General features: G+C 44.1%; 1 protein-coding gene across 9 annotated transcripts in view; it reads left to right on the top strand.

Moving 5' to 3' along the window:
• SLC8A3 (solute carrier family 8 member A3) overlaps positions 1–26,411 on the top strand; it is a 159,210-nt gene that overhangs the window by 56,321 nt on the left and 76,478 nt on the right. Inside the window, exon 1 of one of the 9 annotated variants that reach the window (XM_043472417.1) lies at positions 14,537–14,583. The exons of the other annotated variants lie outside the window; for them this stretch is intronic. The gene's annotated coding sequence lies outside the window, so the exon portion shown is untranslated. Of the gene's footprint in view, positions 1–14,536; positions 14,584–26,411 lie in introns of those variants that run through there. 9 annotated transcript variants of the gene reach the window in all.

Genomic DNA, 26,411 nt, shown 5'->3' with positions numbered 1-26,411 from the left:
AAATTGATGTTCCTCAGGGTCTCACTCTGCCTCCTGTACAATCTCCATGATCTGTGTCATCCATCCAGGCTTTGCCCACAACCTCTGTACTGACACGACCTGACTCTCCAGCTCTGGCCATATGTTCCATTGCCTGCGAGGCATCTCTCCCTGAAGGTCTCACAGATGTTCTTCACAGCTACGATCCCCATGGGACTGTCTCTTCCTCAGCCAGTAGCATCATCCTTCACCTCATCCCTGGAGCTGGAGTAACCTGGGATTCTTGCAAGCCACCCTTGCTTTGCTCTGCATCCAATTAAACACCACATCCTTCTTCCTAACAGCTTTTTCTCACAGACATCTCAGGATAGACTCCACCTCCTTTGCATTCACCTGTCATTACCTGTATATCAAGCCTTCATCATCACCATCTTTTTATAATGCAGTAGTATAAATGGCTTTTGTGTCTTTTTGCCTTGAATACCCTCATCCCATTTCTTGCCCATAAACTCCTACCTATCCTATAAAACTCAGGTGGAAGTTACCTCTTCTGGAAAGTCTTCACACAGACACACACATACACACACCTACATACCCCACATGACCCAGGCTCCTTTGGGAGACCTTTCTTGAATACCAAACCCTAAACTACTGTGTACAAATCTTCGTCTTCCCACTCACACTGCTTCAGAGCTACCTGTTCATGTGTTTGTTGTTTCTGTCGGAATGTGAGGACTCCTACATCTGTGGTTCCCAATCTGATGCCTGGAACACAGCAGACACTAAATGTCTAGAGGATAAATGAGCAGGTACACCAAGTGCAGAGCAAATCTTTAGATATCTGGACATAGTTTTTTTTTTTTTTCCCCTCTCTCTTGCTAATGTTTAGTCTCTTACTATAATTAACCAAAGCACTTGACTGGACCATGCAATCTGGGGATGAAGAGTGCTTTAAAACACATTAGGGCAGGGGAAAGTATGTCACCTGATTTCTGGTCTATGTGAGTAACTGTCTGGATTTTAGGTTTTCTCCAATTTGTGGATAAACAGATGAGACCTCCTCCTACCCCCCCGGGACACAACTTTTTCAAAGCGAGATTAGCCAATGGGCAAAGAATAATAATGATAGGAAATAACCTTCATATGTAGTGGTTATATGTGCCAGGCACTGTTCCAAGCATGTTGTATAGTTCATACCATTTGTTTATTCCCACAACATTGAGATGAGTGAGGTACCTTTATTGTCCAATTTTGCAGATGAGGAAACTGAGATAGAGAGTGATTACATAGCTTCCCAAGGAAACATAAACTGTAAGTAGCACACATAGATATTCACATGTTTAAATAGCATTAAGCGCTGATGAAACCAATTCTGCAGGCTGCGTTCTCATGAGCCAATTAGCCTCACTTCATTCATAACCACATTGCATCTTGAGAGGGAAGAAAGGGAAAGAGAAGGTTAGAATTGCTATTTGGGCACACCTATTAGATGTCGAGAATGGCATTAAGGGTTTTACAAAGATCGTCTGATTTGTCTCTGACCAGATAGATGCTCCTATTTTACAGATGGAGAAACTGAGACTCAGAAAGGCTAAGCAACTTCTGAAATTGCCTAGTAAGTGGCAGAGCTGACCTGGAATGCAGGCCTGTCTGATTGACATTGCTCCACAGTCAGCCGTCAAGGCAGACAGGGTCAATGCGTGGGAGCAGAAAGGTGATTGCTACCCAGTACCAGAAAATACAAGTATGAGATGTTGGTTTTGTTGGTCAGGATAGGCTTGAGTGTCCTGCAGTAACAAAGAATCCCTGAAATCTCACTAGCTTCATATAATAGTTTTAGTTCTTCACTGGAATACAGAGGCCAGTGTAGGACACACTGCCTTCCTTCGTCTCGTGGCTACTCCACCAGGAATGGACGGCCTCCAAGATCACCATGGAGGGGTAAGAGAAAGAGAGAGAGGGAGGCACACAGACTCTCAACTGCCTTGACTTTGACTTGACATATTTCACTTTCAACCACAGTCCTTTGGCCGAAACTGGTCACATGACCCCATCCAACGACAAGGGAGGCTGGGTAATTTAGTGGAGGGCGTGGAGATGAGTGAGCACCAGCCTGCCCATGCTTCTGTGGCATCTACCTCTTATCCCCAAGGGCTTTTAAAGGATGTGGAAGGTGTGAGCCTGGAGGTCTCCTGGCGTGTCTCTACATCTTTCCAGCACAGTATTCAGGGCTCCTTCCTCCTCTGTGAAGGTGAATCCTGTATAGAAGAGAGACCAGAAAGTTCTCAAGAGAACAAGTTAGCAGATGCCTTTGGAACCCTATGCCTTCTGGCTCTGGGTCTTGTGAAACGACTTAATCTTTTTGCACTTTCAGGAGAGAAAATGCAGTGACACTCACCTATGAAAGGCACTGCTGTGTCTTCATTGCCCAGGAGTCAGGAGAGAGAGTAGGCCTGGAGAAGGAGCAGGGGAGGTCCAGGAGGGGAGTGGGAGTGGAGATGGGGGATTCCAGCTGCCGTCTCTCCACAGCTGAGTCCAGACTCTGCAGCAGAGAGCAATCCTCTTTTTATTAAGGCATAGTGCCTCTTTCAAAATAATTTACAGCCCACAACCAAGCCTGCTGTGCGACATCACAATCTGTCATTAAAACTCCATTCCTCTTGCCAGAGTAAATGAGCCATTTACAGCCAGGGAGCCAAGATGGACTGTTGTTATTTTTTCTGCTTTTGTTATTATGAAGGTTCACAGCTCTTCTCAGACAAGCCCTTGGGGATTCCCAGAGGAAGTGCCTTGACATTCAGGTCAATTAGCGAGGCTTGGTGTGGTTTTCTGGATGTAGGTAACAGCCTTGCAGAGACTACAGGAAACCAGATGTGGGTTCCCCCAGTGTGGTTGCTGACCCTGAGAAGTATTCCTTGTTCTTACATGTGCTAACAGGTTTCCCTGGTGGCTCAGACGGTAAAGAACCTGCCTGCCGGTGCAGGAGACATAAGAGACGTGGGTTTGATCCTTGGATCAGGAAGATCCCGTGGAGGAGGGCACGGCAACCCACTTAGCACACAAGCAGCACATGTGCACACACACACATACGCACGCACATGAGCTCTCACACGTGTATACACAGAACACAAAGAAGCACAGGGAACTCAGCATCTCTGCCTTCCCCGCTGTTAGCATTGTCGTACATCCATTAAGGGTGGGAACGTTAAGGAAGGTTATCGAATCTCTGAAATATGTGCCTAGATGGGCTCAGAGAGTGACCTGCAAATGTCTTAGGGTGTGCAATTCTTTCCCCTGGTCTTCTGGTCTCAAAATTCCAACCCCAGCTGCTGTTCTTGACAGTAGGTCAAGATCTGACCTAGACGAAGCTGGGGGCAGTCAAGTAAACGAGTTCATCAGCTATTCATTGAGGGAGAGAGAGTGAGAGGATTCTTTGGGTGGCTGGAGGAGGAGATTCTGCTAGTGACTAAGGAAAGAGTTGTCCAGGGGCCTGAGGGCAACAACTCTATCTTGTTTATCTTTATACCCCACCCCTCCTCGTATGCACACTGCCCTGGCAGGTACAGAGAAGATGCTTGATGAAAACCTCTTGCATCTGTTGAGATGATCATAGGATTTTTGTTCTTCAATCTGTTAATATGGTGTATCACCCTGATTGATTGCAGATACTGAAAAATCCGTGCATCTTGGGGATAAATCCCACTTGGATGTATGATATTTTTAATGTATTTTTGGACTTGGTCTGCTAGTATTTTGTTGAGGATTTTTACATCTGTGTTCTTCAGTGATTGGCCTGTAATTTTTTGGTAATATCTTTGTTTGGTATCAGGGTGACTCTAGCCTCATATTAATAGAATAAGTTCAGAAGTGTTCCTTCCTCTCCAATTATTCGGAATAGTTTCAGAAGGATAGGTGTTAACTCCTTTCTAAATGTTTGGTGGAATTCACCTATAAAGCCATCTATATGGTCCTGAACTTTTGTTTGTTGGGAGTTTTTAAACCACTGATTCAATTTCAGTACTTGTAACTGATGTGTTCGTGTTTTATATTTCTTCCTGGTTCTGTCTTGGGAGGTTTTACCTTTCTAAGACTTTGTCCATTTCTTCTAGGTTGTCCATGACAAAAAACCTCTTGAATTGAATTATGCATAAAGGATGTGATTCTTCCCTCAAGGGATTTCCTCCTTTCCGGTTTCCCAGAAAGCACATGCCCTTCTACCTCTGCCCTTTGCGGTCTGGTCTACCTTGCAAAGCCACTGGCCCAAATCCTTTTCTTTAAGTAACACTACTGAGTCAATACCAACCTCTCTCCTTCCATAACAAAATCCAGTTTACTTGAATACTTAACTGTCTCCTCCACTGGCCTCTGGACTTCCTGGGTCAAGGAGCATATCTGATTGATCTTTAAATCTTCCACAATGTCTAGTACAGTAGCTGGAGTAAAATGCTCAATAAATGCATTAAAACATTAATGAAGCTCACAAAATGCTCTAGTTTATGTCACAAAACCCAAAGTTCTCTAAACTTTTTCTTCAGCTTAAAATAAGGATAATAATTTTAATACCCACACAGAATTGCTGGGAGGATTAAAATGATATATATAAAACTCTTAGCATAGTAATATTAGTTACAAGATAATGGTAGCTTCTAGAACAACTCTTCTCAGCATTAGTTACCTCCCACCTTTACATCCAGGAGTCCAGATCACAGTGGCCAAATTCCAGGACCCCACGTTTTCTGTAGATGCTTTCCTTCGAGTATCAATAAGGTGATTCGGGTTCATGCTATGCTCGGTTGAACTCTCTTTTCCCTACTCACAAGCACTGAATGCGGCCTTTCCAAGCCTGAGCCAAGATGGGCTTGTGAGTAGAGATTTAGATCTACCCTGTATAGGAAAGTGTACCTTCCCAAGGTCTGTCTGGCCTAATGTCGTTAGAAATGGGTATTTTGGCCCAGAGCCCAAGCCAATAATGGGAACCATTGCATACAGACAGCCACCTCCCACTCTCACTACCACCTCCGCCCTATTCCCATAACTACAACAGAAGCTAATTAACCTGTGATAACATTGACAGATGTCAAGGCACCATAGTTTCAGACTCCTTTGGTGTCCTGCATGAGTTTTTAAACCAGTAAAGAAGCAAAAATTTTATACCCACACCTATCATGAAAGGCAGGTGGTAAGGGTGGTAAGAGCTAAAATAAAATAAAGGTATGAAACACCTTGGCAGAGTTTGAGGAATTTTACAGCCTGAGGCTGGCCCCTTGATTGGAAGAAAGGAAACACATTAAAAGAGGCCACCATATAGCCATAGCCACCTTCTCTGGGTTTTTCATGGCTGTGCTTTTGTACTGCTTTTTCTAATATATTCTTATCATAGTCTTAATAACCAGCAATGTCACCACACTAAGTTAAAAATGCTAAAAGTCACCACTTACTGGGACAGTGTGTAGAATGGGAGATGAGTTCATTAAAGAAGGGAGTCTTAAAGAAGAAATAGGGCTTTGTCAAAGTAAAATGGAAAGAAGGACATCTCTGGTCAAGAGAAGGAATTGCAGGGCCTATTGAGGAAACAGTGAATTAGCGCAATGTGGCTAGATCAGGGTGCAGAATGAGAGAACCTCAGAGTTTGACCGAATTGTAGATAGTCTTGATAACAGCTGGGCTTCCCTTGTGGCTCAGCTGGTAAAGAATCTGCCTGTAATGTGGGAGACCTGGGTTGGGAAGATCCCCTGGAGAAGGGAACGGCTACCCATTCCAGTATTCTGGCCTGGAGAATTCCGCGGACTGTATACTCCATGGGGTCGCAAAGAGTCAGACCCGGCTGAGTGACTTCATTTTCACTTTGACAACAGCTGGATGGTTTGGACAATACTCTACAGGCAGCAAAGCAATTGCAGAACTCACTTTGAGTAACAACATAGCAAAACAAAAAGATCTTTGTTCTAGAAAGGCTAATCTGGTAGCAGTATTGAAGATGAATAAGCTGCAGCTCCAGCGCCAACTCCAGGGCCTGGACACCCCCGACCAGGGCCCAGACCAACTGTTGCTTGCCTGAGGGCACCGTGAACAACATATACATGAACATGCCCATGCACTTTTCTGTGCTCAGCTGCCAGCAAGCCACCCAGACCGTGCCCCAACAGGGGTAGTACCTGCATCCCCCCTTCATGGGGTACACTGTGCAGCCAGACTCAGTACCCGTGACCCCGGTGCTCCCGTTTCTGGACGGGCTACAGACGGGCTACAGGCAGATCCAGGCTCCCTTCCCTCACACCAACACTGAACAGATGTACCCAGTGGTGACCGTGTAACGCAGTGTGGCCAGAGTCCTGGGCCAGACAGAGGCAAGCGGCAAGTGTGGGCTTGGGCAGGATTCTAGCCTGGAAGTCCCTGCCAGTTGGTGATTATGACACAGTTCTGTTGGATGGCTTCATTTGCCCCCAAACTGTATGAAAACGTCTTTCTCCAAGTGGGTGTTTCTAGATATGTTTTGGTCTTCCCTGGTACTTCAGCTGGTAAAGAATCTGCCTGCGATGTAGGAGACTCTGGTTTGATTCCTGGGTTGGGAAGATCCCCTGGAGAAGAGATAGGCTACCCATTCCAATATTCTTGGGCTTCCCTGGTAGATCAGATGGTGAAGAATCCACCTGCAGTGTGGAAGACCTGGGTTCGATCCCTGGGTTGGGAAGATTCCCCTGGAGGAGGGCATGGCAACCCATTCCAGTATTCTTGCCTGGAGAATCCCCATGGACAGAGGAGCCTGGTGGGCCACAGTTCATGGGGTCACAAAGGGTCGGACCTGAGTGAGTGCCTAAGCACAGCACAAGGGGCAGATGGGGAGAATACAGAGAGAGGGTCATGGACTAAGGAAATATCACAGAAATGCAAGTAGAGGATGAGAGAGGCCTGGGTTGTGTCTATTGAGATAGACAGGAAATGGGTACAAAGGCAGTCTATGAGACTCAGTAGATTTGGAGCCTGATTGGCACTGCATGAAAGGAAAATAAAGAGGGCAGAGTCAAAGATGACTCAGTTCAGTTCAGTTGCTCAGTCATCTCTGACTCTTTGTGACCCCATGGACCACAGCACACCAGGCCTCCTGTCCATCACCAACGCCCAGAGTTTACTGAAACTCATGTCCATTGAGTCAGTGATGCCATCCAACCATCTCATCCTCTGTCATTCCCTTCTCCTCCCACCTTCAATCTTTCCCAGCATCGGGGTCTTTTCCAGTGAGTCAGTTCTTCCCATCAGATGGCCAAAGTATTGGAGTTTCAGCTTCAGCATCAGTCCTTCCAATGAACACCCAGGACTGATCTCCTTTAGGATGGACTGGTTGGATCTTCTTGCAGTCCAAGGGACTCTCAAGAGTCTCCTCCAACACCACAGTTCAAAAGCATCAATTCTTTGGTGCTCAGTTTTCTTTATAGTCCAACTCTCACATCCATACATAGCTACTGGAAAAACCATAGCCTTGACTAGATGGACCTTTGTTGGCAAAGTAATGTCTCTGCTTTATAATATACTCTCTAGGTTGGTCATAACTTTTCTTCCAAGGAGCAAGCATGTTTTAATTTCATCTGCATATCTGAGGTTATTGATATTTCTCCCGGCAATCTTGATTCCAGCTTGTGCTTCATCGAGCCCAACGTTCCTCATGATGTACTCCGCATATAAGTTAAATAAGTAGGGTGACAATATACAGACTTGACATACTCTTTTCCCAATTTGGAACCAGTTTGTTGTTCCATGTCCAGTTCTAACTGTTGCTTCCTGACCTGCATACAGGTTTCTCAAGAGGTAGGTCAGGTGGTCTGGTATTCCCATCTCTTGAAGAATTTTCCACAGTTTTGTTGTGATCCACACAGTCAAAGGCTTTGGCGTAGTCAAAAAAGTAGAAGTAGCTGTTTTTCTGGAACTCCCTTACCTTCTACATGATCCAAGGAATGTTGGCAATTTGATCTCTGGTTCCTCTGCCTTTTCTAAATCCCGCTTGAACATCTGGAAGTTCACGATTCACATACTGTTGAAGCCTGGCTTGGAGAATTTTGAGCATTACTTTACTAGCGTGTGAAATGAATGCAATTGTGTGGTAGTTTGAGCATTCCTTGGCATTGGCTTTCTTTGGGATTGGAATGAAAACTGACCTTTTTTCAGTCCTGTGGTCACTGCTGCGTTTTCCAAATTTACTGGCATATTCACTGCAGCACTTTCACAGCATCATCTTTTAGGATTTGAAATCGTTCAACTGAAATTCCATCACCTCCACTAGCTTTGTTTGTAGTGATCCTTCTAAGGCCCACTTGACTTCATACTCCAAGATGTCTAGCTCCAGGCGAGTGATCATACCATTGTGATTATCTGGGTCATGAAGATCTTTTTCGTATAGTTCTTCTGTGTATTCTTGCCACCTCTTGTCAATATCTTCTGCTTCTGTTAGGTCCATACCATTTCTGTCCTTTATTGAGCCCATCTTTGTAAGAAATGTTCCCTTGGTATCTCTAATTTTCTTGAAGAGATCTCTAGTCTTTCCCAATCTATTGTTTTCCTCTGTTTCTTTGCACTGATCACTGAGGAAGGCTTTCTTGTCTTTCCTTGCTATTCTTTGGAACTCTGCATTCAAATGGGTATATCTTTCCTTTTCTCCTTTACTTTTCACTTCTCTTCTTTTCATAGCTATTTGTAAGGCCTCCTAGCAAGATAGAATGGATAAACTTGCCTTTAAATATGATGGAAAATCTAAAAGTGGGGAATAATTTTGCAAGGTGTTTGGAGGTCAATGTTGAGTCCCATTTGGGACATGTTGCTTTTGAGACAGTGATGGGACATCCATGAAAGAATGATTTAGACCAATAGAAACATGGGTCTGGCATTCAGGATAGCTTCAGAGCGTTAAGTCATGATAATGGAGGTGAGATTGAAGACATGGGGGTAGCTGAGGTCACTGAAGAGGAGAATTTAGAATGAAAAGAGGCCAAAGGCTAACTCTGTGGTGTCCTTTCTGGACCATCAGAATATCACCATATTCACATCACCTTGTGAGTGACCACAGGCAAGTCCTTTCTCTTGAAGGGATTGATTTCTTCATCAGTAAAATCAGGGTTTGGGTTGGGTGATTCACATTCTATGAAGTCAAATTTGGAGAGACTGTAGCAAATTGGTTGCTATCAGAGGAAGGCCATTATGAGGCGAAATGGAGCAAAAAAAAGTCTAGCACAGGGAAGACACTATCTTGTGGGGTTGCAGGAAGACAGGACTCATCTTAACCCATTACCATCACTCTCAGAAGCCTTCAGCTACCACTGACAACACTCTCAAGGATAGAAACCATTAGAGTTGAAAGTTAACCCCTTAGAGATGGTCAAAGAACTCTGGTCTGCAATACCCAGTGGTAAGGTGCTACGATGTCTGAATAGGTTCAGAAAGGCTGCTTGCTCAGTGCATGGTGCTCAGCTGTCTGACATTTCCCAAGGGCCCATTCACCACGTTCTCTGGATGGACCTGGTGTAGGCTTCATCCAGACTCTTTCCGAGGAACAGAACATTTGGTCCTCAGTTGTAGGTGTTTGGGATTTACTTTGCTTTCTTTCCCCACCTCCATCCTTTCTGCCTCTTTCTAGTCTAAATCACATGTAAATTACTTGGGCATGAATTTGGGAGCCATTTCTAGGGGAATAGAAGGCAGAGATAATGGGATGGGTGCAAGGTGTTTCTCGCTGCATCCTGCTGTGCTCAAGAGTTTAGGAGACATCCTGGGAGCCCTCCCCAGTGACCAGGAATTGGTCATGGCATGAATAAAATTGATAGTAGGGTCAGAATGATCGCAACACTTTAAGGTCGAAAAGACCTAGCTGGAACTGATGAGAAGAATATAGATCCTTCCCTGCCCTGGGTGCTACGTGCACACGTACTGGCAGGGTCCTGCATTTAGTTCCAGAGTGTGTGTGTGTGTGAGTGAATTTTATTTCCTCAGTTATAGTCTGAGTTCCTCAAACAAGGTTTGGTGTTTCTTTGTATTCTCCATACAGTCCCTTGCATAGTTCTAAACAATAGTAAGGATTCCATTCAAGTCTGATTTTAGGCAGCTCCAAATTTTCTACATAATTGGCTTAGAGGCAACAATCTGGTTGCAATAGAAATTTAGGAGCTTTTTGAAAACATCTTAAAAACATTTTTTTTATGTATGTATTTATGTATGATTTTGGGTTGCTCTGGGTCATCAGGCTTTCTCTAGTTGCAGCAAGCAGAGGCTCCTCTTCATTGCCATGTGTGGACTTTTCATTGCCCTGGCTTCTCTTGTTGCAGGGCACAGGCTCTAGGGCCCATGGACCTCAGTAGTTGTGGTGCAGGCTTAGTTGCTCTGTGGTGTTGTGGGTTCTCCCAAGACCAGGGGTTGAACTTGTGTCCCCTGCATTGGCAGGCGGATTATTATCCACTGCACCACCAGGGAAGTCCCAGGAACTTTTCTTAAAGCACACTTTACGTGTAAGAAAGTGCCAGTTGTGCATATCTAAGAATGGGTGGGGTTAATGACCCCCCAAGTTACCCTTATCATCATCAGTTTTCATTTCTTCTGATTCCGGGGTCATCTGATGAAGGTCTTTAGATCCCCCGATATAAGAGCCAGACTCTGCTGGTAGAGAAACTCTTCAGGAAATGGCAGAGGAAATTGTTAGAACTTGAATGCACCTCAGATCTAATGCAGTAAAACACTTTATTTTTTATCAGGTAAAATGGAGCCCCTGTGAAGTACAGTGATTTGTTCGTGATCTCACAGCTACTCAGTAAATCCAGGACTTCTGAGATCCACTGCCCTTCTCTTAAACCAATGGTTCTTGACCTTAAAGAGCTTTAAAAACCTGCTAATGCTCTATCCTTCCCATAGTAATTAAAGCAGAACCCATGCGGATGAGACCCAGACATCAGTATTTTTTTTTAAGTTTCTCAGAGTTGAGAGTCACTGTACTGTACTATGGGCCTCTGCTGTATTGTAGCTCAAAATGAGTTTAGAAAAGTTTATAGATCAATATAAAAATATTTACTGAGTATGTATGAAGTGCACGGTAGTGTTAAATGACTATAGGGAAGTTAGATTGGGGAAGAAAGGCCAGATCATGGCCTAGATGAGGTTTACACTAATGGAAAAGACAAGTGATAATGAAAGGCCACCTTCTTCCACCTCTTCCCTATCGTTTTGACAATGGCAGATACAGCTAATTGATTTTGGTACCTTTATCTTTGACCCAAATATGGTCTCATGAGCCTTTCAGCCAGGATCTAAGCAGATATCACCTTTTGATCTCTTGACACCTGGGAAGAGACCCATTTACTGCTCTTGAACAGGGCATACATATATGGCTAGAGCTGAGTGACCAAGCAGGGGAGTAATAAGAATTAAAGCAAGGATTAAAAGTTCAGGAGACAGAGAAGGGTTTGCATGTCAGGCAGTGATCTTGAACTTTCGTAGTAGGAAATCAAAAGCTATTGAGGTTTTTGCATGAGAGACCCTAAATCAAATTAACCTGGTTACCTTGAAGCACAAAGAGGTTGGAGTTAGTGAGTCGAATTGGAAGGCAATTGCATAGTTGAGTCATCAGGATATACAGGAGGCAACAAGGACATGAACATGAGGGGGTCATTGTGAAAACTGAGAAGAAGGGGTGATGGAAGAGACATTGAAAGAGGAGAGTTGACAGGACTTCATGGTGGATAGAGGAAAGTGGTGGAGAAGAGAGTGAGAGAAGTCAGAGGCCTGCCAAGTCTGGGCCCTGGGTGAGGGAGAAGAAGATGATGCCATTACTGAAAAGAGAGACTGGAAGAGTCACTAGATTCAGTGGAGGGATAATCAAGTTGGGGTATCCAGACGTGTTCCTCTTGGAGAAGCCAGCTCTGAAGTGGCATCAGCATGCTGAGTTCAGATTCCTAGTTCTATCATTTATCTACATGAAGTGGACATGAAATAGGCAAGCCTTTTAATGTCTGTCAGTTGTTTCCTCTGGAAAATGGGGCTGATGCTGTTCATCACAGGTTTGTTTTGCAGATTAAGTAAGACAAGTATGGCAGGGCTTTGTAAACTGTGATAAGCCCTGAGCAACTGATTGATGATGGATTCTTCTGGCTCATCCACCTGGATGTATGCTGGCCCAGGGGGACCAGAGTCTGGGAGGGAAGCCAGGCCTGAAGATGGAGACTTGAAAATACTCTTTGTGGAAAAGGCAATTAAATTAGGCATTGTTTAAGACCCATTAAATAGATATCAAAAAGAGAATAGAAATCACATAGAATGTTGAATAATACCACCTTGTAAAATATTCTATTTTATTTCTATCATAAAAGAAAAAAATCACTCTACATGGTTTCCTGCCACCAAACACAGGATTCACAGTTTATTGTATCTCTTTTCTTTCATGTTTTTTTTGTGTTTAATATAAACAATTATTCATAAAGGAGAATAAAAAAAGGAGAAAGTGGCTCTGACATTAAAAATGGTTAAAATAATTCTAAACCCAGAGAATAGTCATAATACATTTTTTTTTAAATGTGGGGATAAAAATCACACACTCCAATAATTGAGAAAACTGTAAAAGTTATTTAATCTAAGCTATGTTTTTGGTTAAGTCTTCATCCGTTATATACACAATACGATCCAGATCCTTGGCTAAATGCTATTCATGCACTGTGTCATATAATAGTCCCAGTAATCCTATGAGGCAGATAGTATTACTGTCCTTTTTACAGATGAGGAAACTGAGACCGAGATGTGGTATCCTGACCGAGGTCACAGAGCCAGGCCTGCCTGATGTCGGGATGCGTGCTTTTAACCACTGTGCCATCAGAGTTGTCCTCACTGTCCTTGGCCTAGTAAAGCTGAAAGTGTTCCTAAGGGATGGGCGGGGAATGTGGCCCCTGGGGGGTGTGTCTGAGTCAGAAGCAACTGGGAGTAGGCTGAGAAATGAGTCTTCTGTGACGCAGAGTAAAAGACAAAATGGGTCAGAAGGCGATAATCATTGTCAGTCTTTTTGGAAATATGTGGGGTGGGAATGGGGCCATAAATGCTTCCAAAGTCACTTAGAGGTGACATGTGGCTACTCACATTCTCCATTCACATACCTGCCCCTGCCAGATCTCTGCTGTGGCTCTCTTCATGACTATCTCTGGCTTCTTTAGACAAGGGGGTGCCCAGTCCTCCTGTCGTCACAGGGTAGGGATTCAGCTGTGCCAGTGGAGATGAGTAAACCTCTCCTTCTCATTGAGTCTGAGTCTTTAAACAGAGAACCCTCCTCCAGCATCATTTGGAATGAACTTTGGACCATGGCCTCTTTTCTTGTCTGCTGGGCAGTCCCATGAAAAAAAGAGTTGGAGGCTGGGGAATCACTCTCAGACCCCGCAGAAATCAGAAGGGCTGACAGGATCGCTTTTCCACAAACAGCCTTCCTGCCTTATTGGAAAGAAAGCCCTCTCCCCAGCTTTGCTCCAAGGCAGCCTCCTGCAGAGCATCCATAGCAGCGCTGAGCCGTTCCCATGGCAACAGAGGAAGGGGCTTTTTGTTTCCCACAGAAGGTTGAATCCTTTCAAACAGAAGGTTGGCTAGTAGACTGTTCCCTACAATCCACAATCTACTGTTTTTTGGCTGCATGACTAGTTTTGCAGTTATGGAGTTTTAAACATAATTAAAACAGGTATAATATGTGGAAACTGAGGCTAAAAGTCTTCAGGAGGCAACTAGTCTAGAAGTTTCTCAGCAACTGCATGTTGTTGTTGTTGTTTAGTCGCTCAGTCATTTCCGACTCTTTGTGACCCTATGGACTGCAGCAAGCCAGGCTTCCCTGTCATTTTTTATCTTAAGATTTTTTTCCCTCACTATCTCCCCAAGTTTGCTCAAACTCATGTCCATTGAGTTGATGATGCCATCCAGCCATCTCATCCTCTGTCATCCCCTTCTCCTCCTGCCTTCAATCTTTCCCAGCATCAGGGTCTTTTCCAATCAGTCAGTTCTTCGCATCAAGTGGCCAAAGTATTGGAGTTTCAGCTTCAGCATCAGTCCTTCGAATGAGTATTCAGGACTGATTTCCTTTAGGATTGACTGGTTTGATCTCTTTGCAGTTCAAGGGACTCTCAAGAGTCTTCTCCAGCACCACAATTTGAAAGCATCAGTTCTTCAGTGCTTAACCTTCTTTGTTGTCCAACTCTCACATCCATACATGACTACTGGAAAAACCGTAGCTTTGACTGTTCGGACCTTTGTTAGCAAAGTAATACCTCTGTTTTTTAATATGTTGTCTAGGTTTGTCATAGGTTTTTTTCCCCAAGGAGCAAGCATCTTTTAATTGCATGTTAGAGCTATAGATTTAAACCTGCTTAGAGCAACACTCATCAGAATCTGCAGGGGTGTCCTGAAGAGGCTCCAGCTACTTCAAAAGCATCCTCTAAAAAAAATCCAGAAGTTTCAAAGCAAGAAACATAGGTGTCAGTGCAGTGGAAAACACTGACCTGGCCCCTCTTTGGGGCATAGAATGGGATGCTTCTTCAAATTTCCCTTCTTTTCCAAGGCCTTGACTCAAGATGACTGGCATAGAGGGCCCGAACCTGACCTCATCTTCAGGTAAGTGACCTTGGATGAGCTATCTGATCTCTCTGGACCTTTGTTTCACTTGTAAAATGAGGGCATATGAAACAATAGGCTCCTTTTGGGTTTAAAATGCAGTGCTCTTAGTTTCTGAGGGGAGAAAACATTTCTGAATTGTTACCATGCTGCATAATCTGAACTGTTCCAGAATGAACACCTTTCTTGGGATATTTGCCTTGTTAAAGTAGTCCTTTTCTGCTTTGTCCTATATTATACATCAAGGTATATGAGGCCTATAATTGGCCATGTAGGAAGAGAACACTGTACACAGACTGCCTCCAACATGCCCGCTTCCAGGACAGGCAAATCCCCTCTATTCCCTTGAGGCCAAAGACCATATCTTAAAGATCTTTGTCCCCTCCCAGCACCCAGCATGGTGCTTGATAAATGTCTGTTGAGTGGAAGAACTTGTGGAAAAAAAAATCATTAGAGCTGAGAGGATCCTTTGAGCTCTTTCAGTCCTTCATTTTATAGATGAGGAAACTAAGGCTCAGGACATTATGTGACCTGACCGAGGTTATGCAGCAGGTTAACGGCAGAGGGAAGACCAGGCCTGGGCTGTCTCAACACTTGCACCACCAACCACCTTCCTACAGCGTTTCTAATTCTTTCACCATTCTTGCAAGGGATTTTATAGGAATGTCAGGCCAGGGCTGAAATCATTTAGAATCCTCTTATCATTCATCAGGAAATCTATGTCAGCCGCCAGGGAGGACAGAACTATCCTGGGCTCTGCCTCTGTGCCCTCTGCTTTTTAATAGCAGGAGAACATAGGCTTTTGAGTGTGAGAATTACTTTAAGTAGGGATGCCGTGAATGCCTAACCTTTCCCACCTTCAAACCCAGAAGCTGTAGCTAAAAGTGATAGCAGTTAAACACTCCAATTTTCCCTTTTATTTTCTCGATATATGTCCTACTTGAGTAATAATAGCAAAAGCGTATTAGTCCGGGTGATTCATGCAAGCTCTTGTAACAACCCCCAGATGTCATTGGCTTCCACAATAAAAGTTTACTTCTTACTCATGCAAAGTCTAATGTCCTGGGCAGGCAGTTCTTCTCCAAGCCATTACTTGGGGTTGCAGGCTGCTTGCATCTTGCAGCTCCACCATTTGAGGGCTGCAGTGTTGCTCTGGAAAACTCCGATCAACAGAGCCAGGCAAGGCTTCCCTGGTGGCTCAGGGGTAAAGAATCTGCCTGCCAATGCAGGAGACAGGGGTTTGATCCCTGGTCTGGGAAGGCCCCACATGCCACGGAACAGCTACTCCCATGCACCACAACTATTGAGCCTGTGCTTAGAGCCCAGGAACTGCATCTGTTGAGCCCATATTCTGCAACTACTGAAGCCCATGCACCCTAGAGCCCTTGCTTCACAATAAGAGAAGCCACTGCACCAAGCCTGCATACAGCAACTAAGAGTAGCCCTCTGCTCGCTGCAACTAGAGAAAAGCCCATGCAGCAATGAAGAACCAGCATAGCCATAAATAAATGAATAAAGTTGTTAAAAGGAAAAAACAGAGGATGGTGAATTGTGTGCCTGTTACTGAACCACCTCGGTCCAGCCGTGGCACACATCACTTGCCCTTCTCTGGTGTGCACTCAGTCACGTGACCCTACGTAGATGCATAGCGGACTGAGAAATGTACCCTGACTGGCAAGCTGTGTCGCAGTGACAGCTTAACTCCACACTGTGGAAGGGGAGCCCAGATCTCTTTTGGTCTCTACCACAAGGAGCTAGCATTTAGGCCAGGGGTCCCAAACCTCCAGGATCTAATGCCTGATGATCTGAGGTGGAGCTGATGTAACAGTAATAGAGGTAAAGTGCACATTAAATGTAATGTGCTTGAATCATCCTGAAACCATCCCCTCCACCCACAATCTGGGGTGGGTAAATTGTCTTCCATGAAACTGGTCCCTGGTGCCAAAAAGGTTGGGGACCACTAATTCAGGCAACACTAATTATTTGCCAGGCGACATCCTAGGTATTATTTCATTTAATCGTCACAGCATCCCTACAAGGTTATTATCATCTTCAGTGTACAAATGAAAAAACTGCCTGTAGAGATGTCACACAACTAATGCAAGGTTACATAAGTAGTTGGTGGCAAATCCAAAAATCAAGCCTTAACTCCAGAACCCAGCTTCATAGCTGCTTCATTACAGTCTTTTGAGACTCTGAGCTGAGAGACAGCATCAGCCACTAAGTAGTCTATATGGGCTTCAGCAATTTACTTTCCCCTTCTGTACCTTGGATTCATTCTCCGTAAAGTGACAGTGTTATGCTGGGTGACATCTGAGCTAGCCTGCCAGCTGGGACATTATATGATTCTTGGGGTGAACAGATAAGATGTGTGTGTCTTAGTCAGCTTGGGCTGCTAATAGCAAAATACCATAGACTTAGTGTGTAAATAACAGACATTTATTTCTGTCATTTCTGGAGGCTGGAAAGTCCAAGATGAAAATGCTAACAGATGTAGTATCGGGAGAGGGTGTGTTTCTCAAGTTGTAGACAGCTCCCTTACCACTATACCCTCACTTGGCAGAGAGAGAAAGCTCTAGTGCTTCCGCCTTTTCTTTTTTCTTTATTGGAATATAATTGCCTTACAATGTTGTGTGAGTTTTTGTTGTACAGCGAAGTGAATCACCTATATGTATACAAACACCCCCCTCCTTGGACCCCCGTCCCACCCATCTATCTAGGTCACCACAGAGCAACAAGCTGAGCTCCCTGTGTTATATAGCAGGTTCCCACTAGCTATGTGTTTTCCACATGATAGTATATACATGTCAATCCTAATCTCCCAATTTGTCCCACCTCCCCACCCCATGTCCACATGTCTGTTCTCTCCATCTGTGTCTCTGTCCTTATAAGGGCACCAATCCCATCATTGGGGCTCCACCCTCATCACCTTGTATCAACCTGATTACCGTCCTCTTACTTCCTAATACCATCACGTTTGGAGTTAGGGCTTCAACATACGAATTTTGAGAAGGAGCATAATTCATTCCATTACAATAGGATCCCTATAGTTGTTTGACTATAGCAAGGCCTTTCCAAAGCTTTCCTAATTCCCTATGGAAACACGAAGGCTCACAGTGTCCATATAGGGGAAAGCACGTCAAATTAGTCTCCTTTCCCTGATGAAAAATTAATATACTGAGAAAGGAATGCTTTTCCACCCAAAGCTTCAGAGTAATTGAGAGGTATCCTTGGAAATAGGGTCTTTTATCCAGTGTTCTTCTCACTGGAGTGTGGTGGGGGAGGGGGACAAATTTGGAGATTAGGATTGACATATATACACTATCATGTGGAGAATAGATAGCTAGTGGGGACATGCTGTGGATAACACAGGGAGCTCAGCTTGGTGCTCTGTGATGACCAATGTTCTCACTAGAATGGGGGGGAAACACTGCTTCTGTACCCAAAATGCTGATTTCCTGAAATTAAAGGATGTCACCTGGACACAAATCATTCCCAACAACAACAGAAAAATACTTGCACTTAAATACAGTTGTGAGGCTGTAGGACTTTAATGAGCAGGGTCATATAAGATCCTTGCATTGACATGCTCTTGAAGTGCTCACATGGATGAATTATTCAGTGTGACTTCTCATTAGAGACTTCTTATGATAGTAAAGTTCCAAACTCATTCAAGGTCCAAATATTTAAAGAAAGGACAATCTTTGAATGGTTATGTAGAGCAAAGCTCTATTTCATTGTGTTCAGAGGAGACCAATTTTACATTTGTGGGTGTGTTTGTATACACCTTGATGTGTCCTTTCTACCTCCATCTTCCTGATGCTCCCACCCACAGCATCCTAAGCATCTTGAGATTCCTAAACTTGGAGGTAGGAGAAGCTTCAAAGGCCTCTTACAATTTCTTCTGAAAGGTCTTTTGTGACATGTTGGACAGTGCATTAAGGAACAAAGAGATGACCAAACAGGGTTTATATTTATATTTTTTTATGGGGATGTATGTGTGCAGGAGGATAGGCATCCCTTCTTAGGACTGAATTTTGCTTCTAGGATAACAATGATCCCCCAAGAAACCAGGGAGGAGAAATAAAGAGTTGAGCCTAGAAATTACTGGTGGTCAGAGCTGAGAAGACCAAGTTCTAGGCAAAGTAGATTCTAAACTAGCTTCAGAAGACCCTAGAGTTTATTTGGGTAGCTTCTGCTAGAGTAAGTGTTTCCTGTCCATATTTGTTCCAGAATGAGAAAAGAATGTGATAAGTCAGAGTGTGAGTGGAAAAGGAGTAGGGTGCATGAAGCATTTGGAATCTGCCTATTGTAGCCTGGCCTCTAGAGCATTAGGCAGTTTGCTTGGGAATGACTAATGCCAATGTCTTCCCATGGCTCCTGGGTCTTAAAGGGATTCAGACACTTTGTTGGCTTGGAGAAGTGTCTCTCTAATACCTTGTTTTAAAATATACCCAAGATTTATTTTAATCAGGGGTGGTAAGACACAGACATGGAAATGACTTTATGGAGGAATAAGTTTTTATACTCACAGATCCGCAGAGACAGGAGGCCTGGCATATCATGCAGGACTACGTGGAGAAGCACCAGGATTTGTTGCCAGTGGGAAACGTGGGCAAGAGTGTTCATTTATTGTAGTTCCTGTAGGAAATAATTGGCAAAGCAGAGTAAGCAGGCTTAGGATTGGCTAGTTTGAATATTTTTGGTGGATTCTAAGGTATAGGGATGCTTTTGAAGTGTGGTGTTGGAGAAGACTCTTGAGAGTCCCTTGGACTGCAAGGAGATCCAACCAGTCCATCCTGAAGGAGATAAGTCCTGGGTGTTCATTGGAAGGACGATGCTGAAGCTGAAACTCCAATACTTTGGCCACCTCATGCAAAGAGTTGACTCATTGGAAAAGACCCTGATGCTAGGAGGGATTGGGGGCAGGAGGAGAAGGGGACGACAGAGGATGAGATGGCTGGATGGCATCACCAACTCGGGGGGCATGAGTTTGAGTAAACTCCAGGAGTTTGTGATAGACAGGGAGGCCTGGCCTGCTGCAATTCATGGGGTCGCAAAGAGTCGGACACGACTGAGAGACTGAACTGAAGGTATAGGGCTTCCCAGGTGGCTCAGTGGTATAGAATCTGCTTGCCAATGCAGGAGCGACAGGAGATACCAGATTCAATCCCTGGGTTGGGAAGATCTGCTGGAGAAGGAAATGGCAACCCACTCCAGTATTCTTGCCTGGAAAGTCCCATGGACAGCGGAGCCTGGTGGGCTACAGTCTATGGAGTCACAAAGAGCTGGACATGATTTAGTGACTGCCCAGGCATGCACGCCGGATATAGGGACTATCTCTAGCAGTCTGGCATCTAGTCTTGGGGTGCTTATAGCAGGTGGAAAGTGACCCAAAGTGTAAGAACCTGATAATCGAGGTGGTTGAAGGAATGGACTTTGGGTGGGTTGTCTTGTATATGAAAGGCTCACTTGCTGATGAGTCCTTTACTGTTTCTAGAAATTGGCTAGCCCAAGGAGGGGCAGGATCAGCAAAGCCCCAGATGTTGAAGAATCAGGAAATAAAGAAAACTTAAAAAAAAAAATGATCAATGCATATCTAGAGGAGGCCTAGTCTTTGTGTAAAGAACAACCTAAGCACTGGTGTAACAGGTTAGTTTCCCCAGAAGTCAGACTCTGAGATGGAGATCTGCACGAAGGAAGTTGAATGTGGACAGCTCTAAGGTTGTGTACCTGTGGAGGAAGTGAAGGGAGCATTACTGGGCAGAGGAGAAACTGAGCTGTGAGTCTTCTTACACAAAGACCTTGGGGTCTTGGTCCATGTGGAACTCTGGAGCGCAGAGGGCCCTACAGAGATATCCTGAACTGGGGCAAAGGGTCAGACCAGTCACTGGGTGCAGGCTCCCCATCCTGCCTTAAAAGGAATGTGGTCTTAAACGAATCAGCTCACCATACTGGGTACTCTACTGGGGGCGTAGCCACCAACACCCCCAGCAGCTAGAGGAAGAATGCTTCTGTCCTAAAGGGGAATCTGGGTGGCACACCTGGGCATCCATTAGAGCTAGGATGAGAATCCATCTCAAAAATAGGCCAGGGGCTGCTGGCAGGAATCCCCTGGAAAACAGAGGTCACTATTTTGTTTAAAAATAATTTTTTTTTATTTTTAGCCACACCTCCACACCATGTGGGGGACCTTAGTTCCCTGACCAGGGGTTGAACCTGCCCCCCCTACATTGAAAGGTGGTGTCAGGGAAGTCCCTCCTCATATTTTGTTTTAAATCAAGCTATGTACCTGAAGCTATGTGGTGAGACAACTCAATTTGCTGCTAAGGAGAAGTCACCAAACTAAATGAGAATCATCCTCAGATTTTGTGGGTGATCCTGCTCAGTTGAAGTTTCATCTCTTGATATGCTTGTGGTACGGTGGTACTATTGCTAAAAATCCCATAAGGAGAATTTAACCCAAGGCATTTCCTTCCTCATGGATTGGCTTTTAAAGATGGAAGTTTACCTGGTGCCCCTCTGGATCTTACGTGGAAGTGCCAGCTTTCTCTCTGAAATGGGAAGGAAGCGACCCTGCCAGTAAGCATGACTGGAGTGTCCCTTTTGTGAGAGGAAGACTTAGTGGAAATTATTTATTTTGAGAGCCACAGATGAAGACACATCATGGCTTTCTTTTACCTTCCGGGCTCTGTCGACCACGGACTTAGCAGCGTACCTGAGAATTGGGGATGAGGCAGGCGCTGTGCCTGTGTACCTTAAAGTCTTGGAGGTCTCAGGCAGCGCAGCTCCATCGTAGTCCTGGGGTTTTGCTTGGTATGATAATGCATTCCGTTGAGCGCTTATATAATTGCAGAGTCAATGGTGATCTCCAGGCCAGTTTCAAGTCAAAGCTGTTTTTAATGAAATTGCCAAAGGATGGTATGGTTGAGGGCAGGGAGAGAAGGGATGTTTACAGAATGCTTTTCTAAGCCAGTGGTGGTTTAGTCGCTAAGTCGTGTCTGACTCTTGCGACCCCGTGGACTGTAGCCCACCAGGCTCATCTGTCCATGGGATTTTCCAGGCAAGGATACTGGAGTGGATTACCATTTCCTTCTCCAGGGGATCTTCCCGACCCAGGAATTGAACCCAGGTCTCCTGCATTGCAGGCAGATTCTTTACCAACTGAGCTACGAGGGAAGCTCTCTAAGTCAATACATCTCCCAAAATTTTAGTCTTTGCATTTCTGAACCTGAATTTTCAGGGCAGAGGGGATTGGAGCATGCAGATTAAATCATAGCAGGTGTATGTGGGAGTGGGATTCCCTTTTTGCACCTACAGTTTTCTTTTGAACGCTGTTGCATGTAGTGGAAAGATGACTGGGATGAGACTCAAGAGACCTGAGTCCATCCCCAGCTCAGTTAAAAGCCCTTAATGTGCCCTTGAGCTGATTACTATCAGTTGCTTCATCTGCAAAATGAGAAGGCTGAACTGAAATGATTCTCACAGCTCTTCCAACTCTAAAATCCTAGATGATCCGCAGACGTCAACAGTGCTAAAGCTCCAGAGCTGTGAGATGTCATGTGATGCATAAGGGGTTAGGTTCTTCCTGCTTAAATTCTTTCCTCCAACCAAGACTTCTCATTTACCTTTGTTGATACAACCTTGCCTGTCCTAAGCATTCAAGGACCCAGGGCTTTATTTTATAAGCTTTCTTCGGAAGAAGGTAAAAAGCTTCTCTGAGTTCTGAACACCATCTAAGAAGAGCATAATTTAAGTTATTCCACTGTTAGGACTTCATAAAGCTTAGTATCAAATCTTCAGAGAAGAAACTTCCACCAACACCTAGCAATTTCAGGTAAAAAAAAAAAGCTTCCTCTGCCACAGTCAGGGTTGTGTGTGTGTGTGTGTTGCTCAGTCATGTCTGACTCTTTGCAATCCCATGGACTGTAGTTTGCCAGTCTCCTCTGTCCATGGAATTCTCCAGGCAAGAATACTGGAGTGGGTTGCCATTCCCTTCTCCAGAGGATCTTCCCAACCCAGGGATTCAATCCAGGTCTCCTGCATTTGCAGGTAGATTCTTTACCGTCTGAGCCACCAGGGAAGCCCTAGTCAGGTTAGGCTGCTGAATTCTGATTTTGACCTTGAACTTGCTATTTCTGAACAAGGTAGACAAATGACATAATGGAATGCTTTAGCATTGCTTTAGCACAGGAGTGGATTTCTGAACCAATTTTAAGCAATCCTGGCTCTTTCTGTGCATGTTGATTTAGCTGTGGTTATAGTGCTAACAATTTTGTAATTCATCTCATTTTTAATCTCCCTTTCCCTTTAGCAGGATCATTTTCTCTGTCTTAAGAGATTAACACTGAGGTAAGAATGGCTAAATAACTGCCCTTTCTGGAATACAAATGACTTTATAAATAAAGGAATATAAAATAGGAACAGTTCTTAGTGCTATTGCAGTCAGTAAATGCTGTAGGCCTTCGTCTCCGTGCATCATCCAGACTAAGCATGGCATTAAAAGTTCAATTCTAGATAGTCTCTTTCAAGACCATCCCCATGCCTGAGTCTCTACTGGGTGCAAAGACCACTGTACTTGGCTGAATCATGTGTTCCCCAAAATTTCATGTCTGTCTGTCAATGAAACCTTACTTAGAAATAGGGTCTTTACCGATGTAATAAGATGAGATCGTACTGGAGTGGGGTGGGCATACCTCATAAATCCAATATGAGTATGTCCCTAGTAGAAGAGAAGACAAGACCCAGATACGCAGGCAGTTTATGTGACGAATGAGCCTGAGATTGGAGTGATGCTGCCTCAAGCCAGGGAAGATCAAGGATTGCTGGCAAGCACCAGAAACTGGGAAGGGTCAAGGAAGTATCCTTCCCTAGAGCCGTCAGAGGCAGGGAGCATCAGAAAGAACATGGCCCTGCCAGTACCTTTATTTCAAACTTGTAGCCTCTAGAATTGTGCGGCAGTACATTTCTGTTCCTTCAAGCCACCCTGTGTGGTACTTTACTATGCCAACCCCAGGAAATGAATACATTCAGGCTGGAAAGGCATCTGGGAGCCACAGGAGAACAAATTGTAAGAGCCAGAAACCCCCAGCCTTGACTTGTACACTGCCTGTTGCCTTCATTCCTGCTTCCAGGCTAAGAGATGGCAGGAAGTTGTGAAACCCACTAGTGGTGTCCATGCGGATCCTGCTCCCTAGTCCTGTCCAGACCACCACGGATCTGTAGCCAGCCTTTCATTCCTTTCTTGTTGGCTGCCTGTTCCATTCTCTCAATGACCAGTCTGAACCTTTCTTATCTTTCCCAAGTCTCCAAACGCACCCACCTGCCTCACCCTCAATGGATGATTTACTCTGAAACCATGATGAAAACACTCTTTAATTCCTGCCTCGCCTTAGAACTCTTTCTGCATCCTATGTCTGCGGGAAGATGTGCACCTCTTGCTTGCCAAGGAGACTCTCTCCTTTCTCTTCTCTCTTTTTTTTTCAGCAGTCAAACATATTAGCACATTTTATTTATTCATCTATTTTATTTGTAAACACAATGAACACTCTAAGTTTTCTTAGACTGATTACTTAATGTGTTGAATCATCAGTTCAGTTCAGTTCAGTTGCTCAGTCGTTTCTGACTCTTTGCGACCCCATGGACTGCAGCACGCCAGGCCTCCCTGTCCATCACCAACTCCTGGAGCTTACTTAAACTCATATCCGTCGAGTCAGTGATGCCATCCAACCATCTCATCCTCTTTCATCCCCTTCTCCTCCTGCCTTCAATCTTTCCCAGCATCAGGGTCTTTCCCAGTGAGTCAGTTCTTCGCATCAGGTGGCCAAAGTATTGAAGTTTCAGCTTCAGCATCAGTCCTTCCAATGAATATTCAATGATTTCCTTTAGGATTGACTGGTTGAATCTCCTTGCAATCCAAGGGACTCTCGAAAGTCTTTTCCAACACTACAGTTCAAAAGTATCAGTTCTTTGGAACTCAGTTTTCTTTACAGTCCAACTCTCACATCTGCACATGACTACTGGAAAAACCATAGCTTTGACTAGACGGACCTTTGTTGGCAAAGTAATGTCTCTGCTTTTTAATATGCTGTCTAGGTTGGTCATAACTTTTCTTCCAAGGAGTAAGTGTCTTTTAATTTCATGGCTGCAGTCACCATCTGCAGTGATTTTGAAGCCCAAGAAAATAACGTCTGTCGCTGTTTCCATTGTTTCCCCATCTGTATGCCATGAAGTGATGGGACTGAATGCCATGATCTTAGTTTTCTGAATGTTGAGTTTTAAGCCAACTTTTTCACTTTCCTCTTTCACTTTCATCAAGAGGCTCTTTAGTTCTTCTTTGCTTTCTGCCATAAGTGTGGTATCACCTGCATATCTGAGGTTATTGATATTTCTCCCAGCAATCTTGATTCCAGCTTGTGCTTTATCCAGACCAGCATTTCACATGATATACTCTGCATATAAGTTAAACAAGCAAAGTGACAATATACAGCCTTGGCATACTCCTTTTCCTATTTGGAACCAGTCTGTTGTTCCATGTCCAGTTCTAACTGTTGCTTCCTGACTTGCATATAGGTTTCTCAGGAGGCAGGTAAGGTGGTCTGGTATTCCCATCTCTTTCAGAATTTTCGCAGTTTGTTGTGATCCACACAGTCAAAGGCTTTGGCGTAGTCAATAAAAGAGAAGTAGATGTTTTTCTGGAACTCTCTTGATTTTTTGATGATCCAACGGATGTTGGCAATTTGATCTCTGGTTTCTCTGCCTTTTCTAAATCCAGCTTGAACATCTGGAAGTTCATGGTTCACATACTGTTGAAGCATGGCTTGGAGAATTTTGAGCATTACTTTGCTAGTGTATGAGATGAGTGCAATTGTGTGGTGGTTTGAACAGTCTTTGATGTTGCCCTTCTTTGGGATTGGAATGAAAACTGACTTATCCAGTCCTGTGGCCACTGCTGAGTTTTCCAAATTTGCTGGCATATTAAGTGCAGCACTTTCACAGCATCATCTTTTACAATTTGAAATAAACTGAAATTTTGTTTGAAATTAACTGGAATTCCCTCACCTCCACTAGCTGTGTTCATAGTGATGCTTCTAAGGCCCTCTTGACTTCACATTCCAGGATGTCTGGCTCCAGGTGAATGATCACACCATTGTGGTTATCTGGGTCATGAAGATCTTTTTTGTATAATTCTTCTGTGTATTCTTGCCACCTCTTCACATCTACAAAAACAAGTTATTGTTTATGCTGTATGCAGGTTTGGGAAGCAGATTCTTTTAAAGTCTGCCCCTGTGTAGACCTAAATCAAGTAAAATACATCAAGTTTAAAGTAGGGTGTATGTATTTAACATTGTATGTAGAAAATTTATGTTTAATGTAAAAAAATTATATAAACAAATGCTTCAAAATGCAAATGACAGTCAAGAATCATAAATTAGCCAGTTTGATTTTCCCATGGTGCTTTTCTATGCCTAGGGTGGAGTGATTTTGGGGAAACCACACCCAAATGACATGTGGGAAATAGCACGCCTAAGCATTCTATAGAACATAGATGACCTTCTGGGGGTAGGCAATGGACTATCTGGGATGTTGGGAGAGGTTACTGTCTCAGGATAATCGGGGTGCAACAAGGATATAAGTACAGTGGACAGCCAGGGATCCACAGAGATGGTCAGTACGCCTTTGTACAGTTCCATTCTTTATTTCTTTTAGTTTTTCTTTTATATTGGAGTGTTGCTGATTAACGATGTTTGTGTTAGTTTCAGGTATATACCAAAGGGACTGAATTACACATATGCAAGTGTCTATTCTGTTTCTAATTCTTTTCCCAT

Source organism: Cervus canadensis, chromosome 6, assembly GCF_019320065.1.
Source record: "Cervus canadensis isolate Bull #8, Minnesota chromosome 6, ASM1932006v1, whole genome shotgun sequence".
In the NCBI taxonomy this organism is placed as follows: Eukaryota; Metazoa; Chordata; class Mammalia; order Artiodactyla; family Cervidae; genus Cervus; species Cervus canadensis.
The sequence above is the reverse complement of the archived record's forward strand: the minus strand, read 5'-3'. Positions and strand labels throughout refer to the sequence as shown.